We start from the raw sequence: 15,954 nt of genomic DNA, 5'->3' as shown, positions 1-15,954 counted from the left end.
AAACCTCATATCTTATACAAAAGTTAACTCAGAATAGACCATGGATTAAAAACTACAGACTAACCTGCATGGTTCAGTGGTTGAGCATCGACCTATGAACCAGGAGGTCACAAGTCACAGTTTGATTCCCGGTCAGGGCACATGACCAGGTTGCGGGCTCAACCCCTAGTAGGAGTCACGCAGGAGGCAGCCGATCAATGATTCTCTCTCATCATTGATGTTTCTATCTCTCTCTCCCTCTCTGAAATCAATAAAAATATATATTTTATATAACCATAAAACTACAAAACTTTTAGAGAAAAATAGAGAAGAAAATCTTAATGATCTGGGTTAGGCAAAGAGCTCTAAGATTTGACCAAAAAAGCATGATCCATTAAAGAAAAATATGGATACATTGTCCTTCAAAAAAGTTAAAAACTTTTGCTGTAAAGGAAACAAGAAGAATGAAGAGATAAGCTGTAGGCTGGGAGAAACATTGGCAAATCATATGTTCAACAAAGGATTTGTGTCAGGATTATATAAAGAACTCGGCCCTGGCCAGTGTGGCTCAGTTCGTTGGGCCTCATCTCTAGTGCATGGAATGGTTGATGGCTCAATTCCCGGGCAGGACATAAGCCCTAGTTTTGGGTTTGATCCCCTGTAGGGAGTGCAGGAGGCAGCTGATGACCTGGGACCTTTCGGTGTATGGGACAACGCTCCTACTGACTGAGTCACACTGGTCAGGGGTGGCTGTTGTGATTTTAATTGAGTGTTTTATATGATTTCATTTTTTTCTCCTTTCTTAGCATATCAATGATACTTTTTTTAACTTTTTATAGTGGTTGCCCTGGAATTTGCAATACACATTTACAACTAATCCAAGTCCACTTTCAAATAACACTGAACACTGAAGAAGTAGTGGAAGTATCCGATAATAACAAAATATTCCCAATTTCTCCCTCTTGGTCGTTGTATTTTTACTGCCATTCATTTCACTTACACATAAACATATGTGTGTGTATATATATTATAGGTGGATGTATTACATATTTTTACATAATCAAATACATTGTTGCTATTATTTTTGAACAAACTGTTATCTGCTAGATCAATTAGGAGAAGACAGGTTTTAATTTTACCTTTACTTATTCCTTCTCCAATGCCCTCCCTTTTGTAAAATGTAGATTTGACTTCGCTCTGAAGAACTTCTTTTAACATTTCTTGCAAGCCAGATCTACTTGCAACAAATATCCTCAATTTTTGTTTGTCTGAGAAAGTCTTTTTTCCTTCTTCACTTTTGAAGGATCATTTCACAAGGTACAGAACTCGAGGTGGGTTTTTCTCTCCACACTTCAAATATTTCACTCCACTGTCTTCTTGCTTGCATGGTTTCTGAGAAGTCAAATTAATTCCTACCTTTAATCCTCTATAGACAGGGTGTTTTGTCCTCTGGCTTCTTGCAAGATTTTTTGATCTTTGATTTTTATGCAGTTTGGATAGGATATGCTTAGGTGTGGGTTTTGGGGCATTTACCTTCCTTGGTGTTCTCTGAGCTTCCTAGATCAGTGGTTTGATTTGGCATCTGACATTGATTTGGGGGAAGTTCTCAGTCATGACTGCTTCAAATATTTCTTCTGTTCTTTTCTCTTTCTCTTCATTTGGTATTCCATACATTATGCAAATGTAGCCCTTTTAAAGTTGTCGCACAGTTCTTGGGTGTTCTGTTCTTCTCCCCACCCCCAGTCTTTTTTTCTCTTTGATTTTTAATGTTGCAAGTTTCTACTGACATAGTCTCAATCTCAGAGATTTTTCCTCAGCCATGTCCAGTCTACTAATCAAGCCATCAAGAGCATGCCTGTTACTGTGCATTTGACCTGTAGCATTTAAAACATTCCTTCTTAGACTTTCCATATCTTTGCTTATGTTACCCATCTGTTCTTACATGTTGTCTACTTTATTCATTAGCACCCTTAGCATATTAATCACAGTTGTTTTAAATTCCTGGCCTGAGAATTCCAACATTTCCTGCCATACATGAATCTGGTTCTGTCTCTTCAGACCGTAATTTTTGCCTTCGGTATGCCTTGTAAGCTTTTGTTATTGTTGGTGAAAGCCAGACATGTTATATGGGGGGAAAGGAACCCTGGTAAGCAGGCCGTTACTGGGGTGGTGGTGAGGTGTGAGGGCAGGGGGAGTGCTCCACAGGCCTATGATCAGGTCTCCGTCTTCTAGCGAGTCTGTGTCCCTGGGCTGTGACCTCCACGAGTGCTTCTCCGTTGTCTCTCCCGTAGGTGGGACGAGTTGGCTAGAGTGGGTTGAAGTTGCCTGTTCCCCTTCCCCAGATGGACGAAGCTCTGCTAGAACCCCCACAGAGGCTCTGGGAAGACAGCTTCTCCTGAACGCAGGCCTGGTGAAGAGCAGCATGCTCCGTCCGGCCTATTTCACACGGCCACTTCCGCCTCCCCCTGCTGGCAGCATGCGGGCATTTTCCCTGTGAGAATCCAGGTGAGAGCTGCTGGAGCCAAAACTCAGCAAAAGCACTCAGATCCCCTGGAACTCAGATCGCCCGCGCTGAGCCCCAACAACCTGTCCACTAGAGTTCAGGTTTCCCTCCGCTGCCGCTGGCTCCCACGGAGGTCTCTGTGCTCTGGTGAGTTGTGGCTCTGTGTCTGTGCGTCTGGTTCTCCGATGTCCAGGGCAGCACTTGGCCCTGTGCCCTCCGCTTTCCTGCTGAATCTGGGGAGGGTTGTTGAATTTTCAGTTTGTTTAGCTTCTTACGTGCTGTTAGAATCCGGTGATGATTTACACGCGCCTTACATACGCTGGAAGGGAAACCAGAAGTCAACTCGATGCTCATTGAAAAACCGTAAGACTCTTAAAAATGGTTAAAAGGCACATTGTATATTATGCATATTTTACCCCAATAAAAAATGTTAAAGTAATTTTAAAAAATGAGAAATTATAAATGGGGAACGGAGTGCAAGGAATAAGATGATTTTCCCATATGCTTGCAAGATAGCTCTACTTGACAATGCCATCCACACATCAAATTAAACATATTTGAATCCCTTTAACTTACTTTGCCTCCTATGTTTTGTTTTGGTTTTTAAATATATTTCTATTGATCTCAGAGAGGAAGGGAAAGAGAGAGAGAAACATCAATGATGAAAGAGGATCATGGATCGGCTGCCTCCTGCACGCCCCACACTGGGGATCAAGCCTGCAACCCACGCATGTGCCCTGACTGGGAATCAAACCGTGACCTCCTAGTTCATAGGTCCTGGCAGGGCTTGTTTATATTCCCCAATCCTATGTTCTTGCTTTTCATTACGATGCCCCCTTTCTGTTGGCCGCCCATGCTCTAACCCGCGAGCTATCTTGGACCAGGCTCTCTCCCAGCCTGCCTGTCTGTTGCTTTGTCATGTCCATTAGGTGTCCATTAGTCGGTGGTACATCCATTTTCTCTGACCCTCCTCTCCTGTTTCTCGCCCTTTCGTTACCAATTGTCAGGACATTTGCAATTGCTTCCTAGCATCTTCCTCCCTTAGGAATCAGACCAACACAGTGATTTGCTGAGTTTTGGCTCCAGCAACTCTCACCTAGATTCTCACAAGGAAAATTATGCTAAGGCAAACCCTGGCTCTGCCGCTTATCGCCATCTGACTTCGGGCATTTCATATTTCATCCCTGTGAACCTCAGGCCTCATTTGCGAAATTGAGGCAATAATAATACTCGGCTCACAGAGCGACTGTGAGGACTGGAAAACGCCACGTGCCGGGCACTTAGTCTGAAACGCACCATCTCTTACCCTCATTGAGCGAGACACTGTGTCTAAAGGGCTTGGCTGGCGCTGGTGCGTGCTAAGCGCTCCGTCACTGCCGGCGGCTTTATACCATGGTTCCCTGTCTCCGTCCATGCTAGGCACCGCTGCCTGTCAAATTAGTTTTCCTAACCAGCAGTTTTGATGATGTCTATCTCGTGCTCAGAATCTTTCTTTGACTCCCTCTTGCCTGCAGAAATAAGCCCGAACTCCTTTGCCAAGAATCCAACGACTTCTTGGTGGGTTTCCTGTTATCTTCCAGATTTTAGCTCCTGAATTCCACTACTCACAGGCACACATCTCTGGGTTTCCTTCCTCTTTAGCTTTGTTTAAACTGCTCTCTCTCCCTGGAATGCCCTTCCCCCTCCCTCTGCGCAGTAAATATTTGCTGAGTAAAGAGATGTCCTCTGGAAAAGCTCCCCGCGCCCCCACCCCAGAAGCCAGTTCTTATGCCTGCCGCATACCCGTCCTGTGGGGGGAGACACGCAGGCAGGTTAGGTGTGTTTGCAGCAGGCTCTCGGTGTGGGAGGCGTATGTACACATGGAGAGGTTTTAAAGAAGTCACCCGGCTCCTCAGGCCCCTCCCCCCTCCCGAAGACCGATGCCACGTAATACTGCTGCCAGGAGGTGACACTGCTCAGCATTGCTCAACTCCTGGTCAGTGAGCCCCTCCGTTCAGGAGACAGTATTTCCCGAGCACCTGCCAAATGCTCTGCAACTTGCTGGGGACTGTGAGGTCCGAGTGCAGGTGAGGCCATCTGGCTGGAGGAGAGAAGGCCCCTGCGACAATGGCAGACCGTGCACAGGAATTCGGAATCCGGTTCCAAGGCCTGTGATGCCCAAGAGAAGTCTCTGACCAGATGAGCCTGCGCACTTGGCAAGGGGTCAGAGGGACTGCAGGCAGCTGCGCCTGGGGAGAGAGCCCCCCCCTCCCCCCCCTGGGCCCGGGGTGCATGCCTTGGGAATGTATGGTATGCTAAGGCAAACATCTGGTGTGCGCCCGCCCGGGAGATGCAAACCAGTGAAATTCTCTATTCCTGTCAGGAGCCAGGCGGCTTTCTGAAAACCGCTGGTAACAGCTCCCCACACCCAACGTAGCCCATCCAGTCCAGCACAAGTTTAGCTGTTTAAAATGCTGAGACATTTTAAAAATATATGTTTTTATTGATTTCAGAGAGGAAGGGAAAGGGAGAGAGAGATAGAAACAATGATGAGAGAGAATCATTGATCGGCTGCCTCCTACACGCTCCCCTCTGGGGATCGAGCCTGCAACCCAGACACGTGCCCTGACTGGGAATTGAACCATGACCTCCTGGTTCATAGGTTGTCGCTCAACCACTGAGCCACGGCGGCCAGGCGAGATTTTTATCTTTTGATGAGAAGAGCCAGGTACTCATTCTGGAAAGCCGACAGCACATTTACTGGAGATGTAAGAGTTCCTCGCCTTGAAAGTTAAGACCAGAAGGCTCACCCAGCACCATTCTCTTCAACATGGCATTGGAAATGCTGGTAATAGCTATAAATATAGGAATTAAAAAATTACTACCTTTTGGTAGTTGACATGATTATATACCTGAACGTTCCAAGAAAAGCAGCCCCGAAATTACTAGAAATAATAAATGAATTCAGCAGAGATGTAGCCAAAAGAAACACACATCGCATAATTGCATTCCTGTCAGTGAAATAGGGTTGTGTTAATAAACACATAAAATAAAAATAGAGAAAGATTCCATTTATAACCACAAACCAACAATAAATTTACTTGAGGATTTTCTTCGAGCCATGAGATCTATTCCAAGAGTATTATTAAACCGTAGCAGGAAAACTAAAGGAGGATGTGAACAAACGGAGAGAGATACCAGATCATTGCTGAGAAAAAAAAGCTTCATCAATGTGACCGGCTTTCAAAGTGAACAGCTGTAATGCAACGCTAGGTTAAAGCCTTGCGGGATAATTACAGAAGCTGAATAGTTGATACCAATTTTATAGAATAATAGGAAAAATAAGGACTCTCTCACAGGATTTCAAATGCCTCGCAAAAAAGCATTTATCAAACTATAGGCCCACAAGCAGGAAACAGATAGCGTGGACCACCTTCCTCTGGTATGTAAAGCATCGGAAGCTTAAAACAGGACCAATTCCAAACTGCGAACTGTGCCTCCTACAGTCTGATGCGTCTCAGTCGATGGCAAGTCCACCCCTCCAGGGGTCTGCCCCCAATATGTGGAGTCATCCTAAGGTCAAAAATAGATCCAGAATCGACCACTGCTCAGCCCCTCACCTCCCCTGCCCTGACCGAGGCCACCATGGCCTGCCCCAACCACTGCGGGGGCCTCCTGCCCGGCCTGTGGGTTCCGCTGCGTTCCTCCAGGCTTCCTCAGCACCGCAGCCCGAATACCCCAGGCCCCTTCGTCCTCAGGAAACTTGGCATTCCTTGACAATTACTGTTCTCTCCACCGGAACCTTCCCTCCCTGCGCCCCTCCCCCTCAGGTATTTGCATGCTTGTCCTCTCCCTTCCTTCAAGTCTTTGCTCAAATGTCACTTCCTTACATTCCATTGAAACTGTCAACTTTTCACCTTCCTGCCAGGCTTCCTATCATTCTTTCTTACCTTACTTGTTATTTATTTATCCATCTATCTCTATTCCTAAAATTTCTCTCTCTCCCCTGACTCCTCCAACAGGATGTTCGTTTTGTTCGCAGTTGTATCCTGAGCACCTAGAACAGTGCCTGGCACATAGTAGATGCTCAATAAATATCTGCTGTGTGAATGAAACAGAAAAGAAATTCCTACTTTATACAGTTAGTTTACAACAGAGAAGAAACAATACAATGCAGAGAGATTTCATTGCTAGCTAACTGTTCAGGCAATGGGATAATAGAAAGGAAGTTAATTACTCCGGATTAATACATCACATCATCTATATATGTAAAAGCCTAATATGCAAAGTGTCCCCTCAGGAGTTTGACAGACCAGGAGTTCGATCGGCTCGCTATGACATGTGCTGACCACCAGGAGGCAGTGCGGAACAAAGGAAGGCCCCAGCCGGCAGCTGGCAGCGGCTAGGGACCCTACCTGTGCACGAATTTTGTGCACTGTGCCTCTACTATGGAATAAATTGTAGATGGATTGGAGTAAAATATACACCAGTACTCTTAAGAATGGGAAAAATAACATGGCTACCTCATGTTTGAAGGGGTGATAAATATTGAAGAAGTGAAAAATACTGTTAAAGACAAGTTAGGAATATATAAAGATTATTCTAAATTTATGGTAGATACATATAAAACAAGGCTATAAAAATAAAAGCTATGTGAAAAATAGAACTACTCGAAGTTTATTTTAAAATAGGAAAGAATTGATACAAATATGTAGTTCATGTCTCAATTCCAAAGGAGATGAACAGTTTATTCCCAAATCAAAAGAACAAAAGTACATCACATAGAAAAAGATACAGCCTTGAAAACAATAAAGAAAAGCATATCTAAACAACATTAAGGTGTCATTCTAGATAGAGAACAGCCTGGCAGCTGTCAGAGGGCAGGAGGTCATGGGGCTGGGTGGAAAAGGCGAAGGGAGCCCTGGCTGGTGTGGCTCAGTGGGTTGGGTGTTGTCCTGTGCACGGAAAGGTTGCAGGTTCCATTCCCCACCAGGGCACATGCCCCAGTTGTAGGCTCACTCCCTAGTAAGGGACATACAGGAGGCAGCTGATCAATGTTTCCCTCTCATATAGATGTTTCTCTCTCTCTCTCTCTCTCTCTCTCTCCCTTCCTCTCCCTCTAAAAATTGATTTAAAAATCTTAAAAAAGAAAAAGATGAAGGGATTAAGAAAAAAAATCCCCAGACACACAACTCAGACAACAGTATGGTGATTATCAGGAGGAAAGGCAGGGGGAGATAGAAGAGGGGATAAATGGTGATGGAAGGAGACTTGATTAGGAGAGGTGAACACAATACAATATACAGATGGTGTGTTATAGAACTGTACACCTTAACCCTTTTTTTTTTTAATATATTTTATTGATTTTTTACAGAGAGGAAGGGAGAGAGATAGAGAGTCAGAAACATCGATGAGAGAGAAACATCGATCAGCTGCCTCCTGCACATCTCCCACTGGGGATGTGCCCGCAACCCAGGTACATGCCCTTGACCGGAATCGAACCTGGGACCCCTCAGTCCGCAAGCCGACGCTCCATCCACTGAGCCAAACCGGTTTCGGCCTTAACCCTTTTATTAACCAATGTCACCCCAATAAATTCAATAAGAAAGGGGGGAAAAAGATATCTTTCTAGAAACTGTTAAACTAGTAAAAACAAATTAAAATGATAAACTTCCTGTTAACAGTATTGTGGGGAAATAGATTGCTGGTGATAATATGAGTTGGTGTAATTCCTTAAACAAACAATCTGGTTATGTGTATTACAAGCTATAAAAATGTTCATAGCTTCTGGACTATTAATTCCACTTTAGCAAACTTATCTACAAGGAAGTAAATAAAAAATTAAGCAAATGGGAAGTGATCTATTTTATTCTGTGGAGTAACGTGAGAAATTGGAAACGACCCAAGTGCCAAACAATAGAGACATTTCTAAGCAAACATTCTTATAATAGCACAGCAGACCATTAACACGGACAACGTGGGGAGTTTTTTAACATGCGACTATTCAATGTGAATGTCAGCACAGCAGAGGACCATGCGAGATGCTGAACTCGAGTGTGATCGTCCTGTAATCTCGCCCAGGTCGCCTTTGGGTCAGAAATCGAATCTCTGGGCAATGCCCCCAAGACGAGCTGATTGGGCCAAGCGAAGAACCACCTGACCCAGGGTCAGGCCAACTCTTCAGACTGAAAAAGCTAAGAAACTTCCTGGCGAAGGCTGTGGCTAGAAGTTAGGACGTAACTCAGCTCTTAGGGGCCGTGACCTTGGCCTCCTGGACACGCTTGTCTCGCAGCAAATGGAAGGGAGGAGCGCGCCTAGACAGGGAGGTCTGGAAGGCTCGGAGGCTGAGCCCAGCCTCATCTGTGGACCCAGAGCCCTCTCTCTGCCTCCGAGGCAGGGTGCCTGACAGCTCGATAGAACACACGTCAGGGCGGAGTCCAGCTCACAACCCAGGTGATTAGGAAGACGGGTGTGTTGCGTTGCCTCGACGTGCGTCAGACGGTGAATTCTGACTCCGCTACTTATTAGCTGAGGGACCTTGGGCAAGCCACGTGCACTCGCCCTGGGTAGGTTTCTCCTGGGGAAACTGGGAGGACAGGAATACCCACCTCACAGGGTTGGTGTGAGGATCAGGTGCGACAAAGCGGGAAACACACCTACATTGCCACTCTTGTCACTATTATACACGCGGGTGACTTGCACACGCAGCTAAGAGCCTACAAGCACAGCTCAGCGAATCAGAAAGGGCTGGATCACGTCAGAGCAACAGGACTGGATGGCCGAGAGTTGCTGAACCAAGTGAGATCTCACCCAGCCTCATGCTTTTGGTTGCTGGTGTTCATTCGGGAGGAGGAAGAAGGAAGGCCTTTGAGGAGATGCTGGCTGGCTCTCTCCGCAGTCAGCCTCGGCCTCGAGCAGTTCCCCGTCCATTGCTTCCTGCGACAGAGGGCTGGTCCTACAGATGCTCCAGATGGGACCGCGGGGGGCTGGACGTGGATGCCTCCCGGGCCCTGCTGTGGCAGACAGACCTAGGAACACACCCAAGAATTTAGGAAGTGGATAGAGCTTCCCGCCCTCCCCGCATCAGCGACAGCCTGCTGATTGGTTGAGAGCGGGTAGCGTCGAAATTAAATCCTGATGCTCGCACGTTTCCCTGGGAACAATTACGGGTTTGGCTGCCGGGGCAGCGTCGGGCAGGCCAGGGTTGGGCAGGCCAGCGGAGAGGCTGAGCGCAGGGCGTGCGGAGAGGGAGCCCTGTCTCCAGGGCCCTTTATTAGCTTTGCTGGTTAACGTGCTGCGTGACTTTCTCCTCCAGGCCCCCAGGAGAATGGCGCTGAGGACTGACTCATCTCTAAGGCTTTTTCTGAGGTTAGATTCCGAGTCCTTTGGAACGCCGGCCTGTGATGGTCCTGCAGGCAGGCGCCACCCGTAGACACCTCCTGACACCTCAACGTCAGCCCCGTGAAACGGGGCTCCGACGCTTCCCCTCCAGGGTGGCTAGAGAATAACTTCGCGTGGTTTTCAGTCACGGTGTTTGTGTTGCTCTGGCACAGCAGCAATGGAAACGAATGCCATCGGCTTAGGGAAATAAGGGGGCAGAAGGGATGGATGCCCTCTTTTCCCGTTGGCACAGCGCATCCAGGCGTCAGAAGGGAATTCACGGAGAGGGTGCCGCTTGGACTGTTAAAGCCTCTTACCTAGCGCCCAGGTGTGGAGAGTGCAGGCATCGTCCAACGCTCTAGAGCAGGGGTGGAGAAACTTTTTGACTCGAGGGCCACAATGGGTTCTTAAACTAGACCGGAGGGCCGGAACAAAAGCATGGATGGAGTGTTTGTGTGAACTAATATAAATTCAAAGTAAACATCATTACATAAAAGGGTACGGTCTTTTTTTTTTTTTTTTTAGTTTTATTCATTTCAAACGGGCCGGATCCGGCCCGCGGGCCATAGTTTGCCCATGGCTGCTCTAGAGTCACGCACCGAGCCAACAGGATGGAGCGCCTTCGCTGAGCTGGGTCCTGTGAGGTGGGGATCGGAGGAAGCTCCTTTCCTCCGGCGCTCGGGTCCCGCAGGGGAGAACCGGCATAAAAGCCCCGGTTACCATGCCATCGGGCCCACCATTTAATCTCCTTGGGGTTAGTTCTCTTTGTGTCAATCATAAAAAGAGCTACTTCCCAGACCAAGTGATAAAACACAAGCAAAATCGAAAGACTAGCTGAGTCCCAGTATTTCTTCTTCTTCTTTTCTTTAAATTAATTTTAAAATATATATATTTTGTATTGGTTTCAGAGAGGACGGGAGAGGGAGAGATAGAAACATCCATGGCAAGAGAGAATCACTGATCGGCTGCCTCCCGCCCGCCCCCTACTGGGGACCGAGCCCACAACCTGGGCCTGTGCCCTGACCGGGACCTCCTGGTTCAAAGGTGGACGCTCAACCACTGAGCCACATGGGCCGGGCCCAGCCTTTCTTCTCAACCTGCAGCTTTCCCTGGGCTGCCCGTGCCCACCACCAGCACCTTCGAGAGGCCCTGGCCCCTCACTAAGGGCCCAGAGTTGGGCCCAGGCTGTGTGGCTCCAGTCAGTCTCCTCTCACCCACAGGGCTGTCAACAGCAGGCAAGTCCTTATTGGTCTTTTCTCTTTTTTTCTTTTAAAAAAAAATGCTGCTCAAGGAAAAAAGAATTTTTTTAATGGGAAAGTCACTCCTTGTCAAATCATTCGAAAAATGAAGAGAAGAATTCCTGGGCCAGATGACCTGTCATGTTGAGCCAGGGAGTCCGGCGCTGTGCGAGCATGTTCTATTTGGACCTCGGCTGAGAGCCCTGGGTCGGGTTACATCGCGCTGAGAAAACAGTGAAGAATGTTTGCCCTGGAACCAAAGTCCCAGCGCAGGCTTTGGCTCCTGGTTAAAACGAGGAGGGAAATCATCGGCCGAGAAGTTCCTCTCGTCTTCGGTCCGGCGTGTTCCCTTCGGCCCCACCGAGGCAAGCCGAGGGCCTTCTCCGACCCAGGACGGGGGCCGGCTCTGGGCTCTGCGGGTGGAGTTCAAGTCCCGGGAGGGGGTCGGCCAGGCGTGGCCCCTCTCCCTCTGCGTGCCACCGTTTGGATCAAAGGGCTGTGGTTTTAAGGAAGATTTTAAAGCCCGTTTCCGATCTTTCCTCCCCATGTAGTCTTTCCTGATTGTTGGCTGGAACGACTCCCTGTGTCTTCTTTCCTTTCTGTCTCTTTATGTCCCTTTTTCTCTCTTTCTCCCTTCCCCACTCCCTTCCTCCAAGGGCTGCCTGCATTCTGTGTCTCCCAGGACAGTTCAGATTTCAAATATTTTGCACCACGATCCCTACGTTAGAATGTACTAGAAATGCAAATATTTTGACAACCAAGCAACAGCTCCTGAAATATTTTTGTATCCTCCGCCCCCACCCCAGCAATGAAACAGCAAACACTCGCGTAGGGCTATTTTCTAGGACGGTTTAGAGACAAGTCCTACTCTCATCCCCGATTTACAAAAGAGGAAACCGAGGCACAGAGAAATTCAATGGCCTGCCCAAGGTCACCTTGGTCAGATCTTGTGGACCAATTTTCAGCTCAGAAAATAAGGTCCCCATGGTCACCTGTCCTGTCTCTCTGCCCCCTCCTCCCTGGTCTGGCCTGAAAGCTTTGCATGTCCATGTTTTTCTTCTTCTCACCGACAGGAACATGGTGATAGCCACGTGCCCTAGAATGTTTCACCTTACCTGCCATATACCTAGCGGAAGCTCAGCGAGTACTAGTGGTTGCTTAATCAGCTCAGAGAAGCACAGCAGATAATAACACAAGGCTATCGACACAGAATTGCAGTGATATGGGACAGGGTTCCTGATTATGATATCAAGTACAACATTGATATGAAACTGTATGTACAATGTGATAGCAACTATGTGAACATGTAAATATACGATTCAAAGGCTGGAAGGAGATACAGCAGAATGTTGGCCGTGGTTACCGCGGGACAGTGTAGCCAAGGTAGTGATTTTTTTAAATTTATACTTTTTTTTTTTTTTTGCCTTTTCCCACTTCCCTGTAATCAGCTTGTGCCAACTTGATAAATAGAAAAAGAAACGTTTTAAAATCTATCATCCACTTAACGGGAACCAGGAATAACACGGAAGAGACTGGTTGGCTAGAGGGTGACCCTAGTGATTTGTGGTTTCCCGGGAGTTGAAATGCATGAGTGGAATTTGGGTTGTGGTGTGGCTCTCACAAGCACTGTGTGTGTGTGTGTGTGTGTGTGTGTGTGTGTGTGTGACATCTGTGCCGCAATCTAATGGTATGATGGTATACATGTGAGGACAAAATTTAAATGATCATTTATAAGTGAGGAAACAATCAATCTCCCTCTCTCTCTTTCTCTCCCTCTCCCTCTCCCTCTCCCTCTCCCAGGAACTTTGACCCCCGGTCCCAGAAAGGATTAGAGTGTCAGAGCTAGAAACAGGCCTCCTGGACCTTTCCATCTAATCTTCTTTTCACGTAGATCAATGTCTGATGCCTGCTTTAGGGACACTGATCTGGGCTAACCTGGACTGGGAAGCAGAAGGTTGAAACTATGAATGGAATTCTCACGCCTTTCTTTGTCTGACTCAAACCTGCCGTCTGGTTCTTCTTTCCTGGCCGAGGGACCCCCAGCATGCCCTAAGGGGGGCTGTGCCCTGGCCTCGCCCTGCTCCGCATGCTTGGAGCTGCCCCCGGTTGTCCTCGCGCTGGGGGATGGTGTCTGCAGTGTGAGGTCCTGGGATGGGTGATGTGGAGGAGGCACAGTTGGCGGCCTGGCTTTCTGGAGACCCACGCCCACTGACCAGGCCAGCTAAGCCCAGGGCTTCTCCAGGGGCCTTTCTGATAAACTGTTCTCCACCCACGTGACCTGCAGACTGGTCTTTGTAACCAACATCAGCATTCAGAGACATCAAAAGCCAGTCGCCAACCAGCAACTGACCCGTCATTTGTTCATGTGGTCGCACCGCCTTGTGCGTTTGCAGGTAACACTTTGTGGTAATGTGGATGACTTCAGGAAAATCACAATATGACACATGGGAGTTTCACAAATTATGTTAAATTATTTTTTCTGATTATAAAAGTCATAGTAACATATTATTAAAACTTGAATTCTACAGAAAGAATAAAGAAAATACATCCCCCATAATTCTAAAGCCTCTATTAGCATAATTGTTTTTTTTTTCTTGCAATTAGTGGTTTCTTTTCATCCTTTTCCTCTGTATAAAATACATGGCATACCATATGAGTTTTTTGATTCCTGCCTCTTTTCTTAACATTGTATAATAAACATTCCCCATATCGCTCAATGTTTTGAAAACGAGGATTATTAATGACTGCATAAAAGTCCCCTGTAACAGCGAACTACCATGATAGCAGACTTTTAAACTGCTTCCAAGTTTCACAGATAAAAATGTCGTGAGGACAAAGGAGATGATCCGTCTTCTGAACTTCCTGATCATTGAACCTGATCAGTGAACCAGATTTAACTGCCCATTTACAAAAACAGGGCACACCAGTGACACTATGGCCCTGCCATCAGAAAAGTCCAGATTCTGAGAGGCTATGCCGCACAACTGAACTATTGTTTTCAGCAGATAAACTGCTTGTAGGGGGTGGGGGGTAAGAGGGAGGCGAAATCTATAAATGAAAAATACCAATTGCACGGTGTGCACCATATTTGGGCCCATATTCAAACAAACTTTAAAAAGAGACAGAGAAATTAAAACACTAACTTAGATACTGGATGATATTAAGGAATTAATTATTTTTCGGAAGGGATCATAATATTGGTGGTGACATGTAAAAACAAACACCTTTTCAAGGCACGTATTGAAAATTTCACGGTTGAAAGGCTCTATTTGGGATTTGCTTCAAAAGAATGGGAGTGGGCAGGGGATAGTGTGCAGGGATGTCGATGGGTCGAGATTGCCCCAAAGGGTGGAAGCTGAGAGATGGGTACATGTGGGTTCCTTTTACTATCTCTTTACTTCGGCTCATGTTTGATATTTTAAAATTGAGGAGAAGGAGCAAAGGACAAGGAAGCCAGCATCTTGGCGGCCAAGTGCTGAGCTGGACTTGGAGGCAGGAGCCCTGTCCGTGAATCAGGCAGACCTCGGTGTAGTCCCACCGTTCCCACCGGCTGTGTGTCCTCGGGGCTGCTTCCCTAACCTCTCTGAGCCTCCGAGCCCTCACTCATAAACTGATATTATACAGCTTGCCTCACAGGGTGTTTGTGAAGAGGAAACGTGGTCTTATTTGGGAAGACGCTTGGAAAGCGAAGGGACGCAGGGGGCAGGAGCGTGAGCACCTCTCCTCTCCTCACAGAGTTAAGGCTCCCCAGCATTTCACTGACAACTGGAGAGCCAGGAGGCTTTCAAAGGAAAACACACAGGGATGGCATTTGAATTCCCTCGCCATTTCTCTTAGCAGATATTTTCTACTGTTTTCTTAATGGTCGCCCTGGGAGGTACCATTAGCATCTTAAGTTACAACAATCAGTTAAATCAACATCAATGTAATTCTGATGGTATACAGGCTCCTTCCTGGACTCCTCAGGGAGACACCAGGCTCAGCCCAGGTGCCTGCCGGCAGTGACCTCTCTCTCCATGTGGGCTGTCCTGTGGTCCTGGACCAGGGAGGGCCACGGCAGCCACCTCTCCATGTGGGCTGTCCTGTGGTCCTGGACCAGGGAGGGCCACGGCAGCCACCTCTCCATGTGGGCTGTCCTGTGGTCCTGGACCAGGGACGGCCACGGCAGCCACCTCTCCATGTGGGCTGTCCTGTGGTCCTGGACCAGGGACGGCCACGGCAGCCACCTCTCCATGTGGGCTGTCCTGTGGTCCTGGACCAGGGACGGCCACGGCAGCCATGGCCCTGCAGGGCACTGGGAGTGGGCTCTCTGCCTCGGTCGCTGTGCCCTGGGGCTTTCCAGGCTGGTGTGGCCCTCCTGCTCCCTCAGCAGTCCCAGCATCCAGGGCAGCAGGGCCTGATCCACCCCCTCCCAGAAACTGGAGCCGAAAACCGGGGGACAAAAGCACTGCTGCTCTGGCAGGGGCACCTCACCGGAGCAGGGAAATGGGGGGGCCCTTTCCCCACGCCGCCAGTGCTGCCCGGGCCTCGGGGCTGCCTGGCCACTGCCCACACTCCGTGACTTTCGCGTCTCGTTCGAGGGGTTGTCAGACGCCCATCCAGACCCCAGACACCCAGCAAGCCCTCCCCTGCCGTGGGCCGCTGTCTGCGCGAGGTTAACCTCGGGCATCTTCCTGGTCGCCTGATTCACTTTCCTTTCTGTGGCCGGATAATGGTCTGGGGTTTGGCCGGGCCCTTCTGCTTGCACACTGAAAAGCGGAGTTCCTGACCCTGCCTGCTAACAGGCATCCAACCCACCCTACTTTCTCCTCCCGTCTCCTACCTGCCCCTCCCTCCAGCCAGAAACCCCGGAATCCTTACCCCAGCAGGAAGCAC

Source organism: Myotis nattereri, assembly GCF_964212035.1.
Source record: "Myotis nattereri genome assembly, chromosome: 18".
NCBI lineage: Eukaryota > Metazoa > Chordata > Mammalia > Chiroptera > Vespertilionidae > Myotis > Myotis nattereri.
This window is presented reverse-complemented; position numbering follows the sequence as displayed.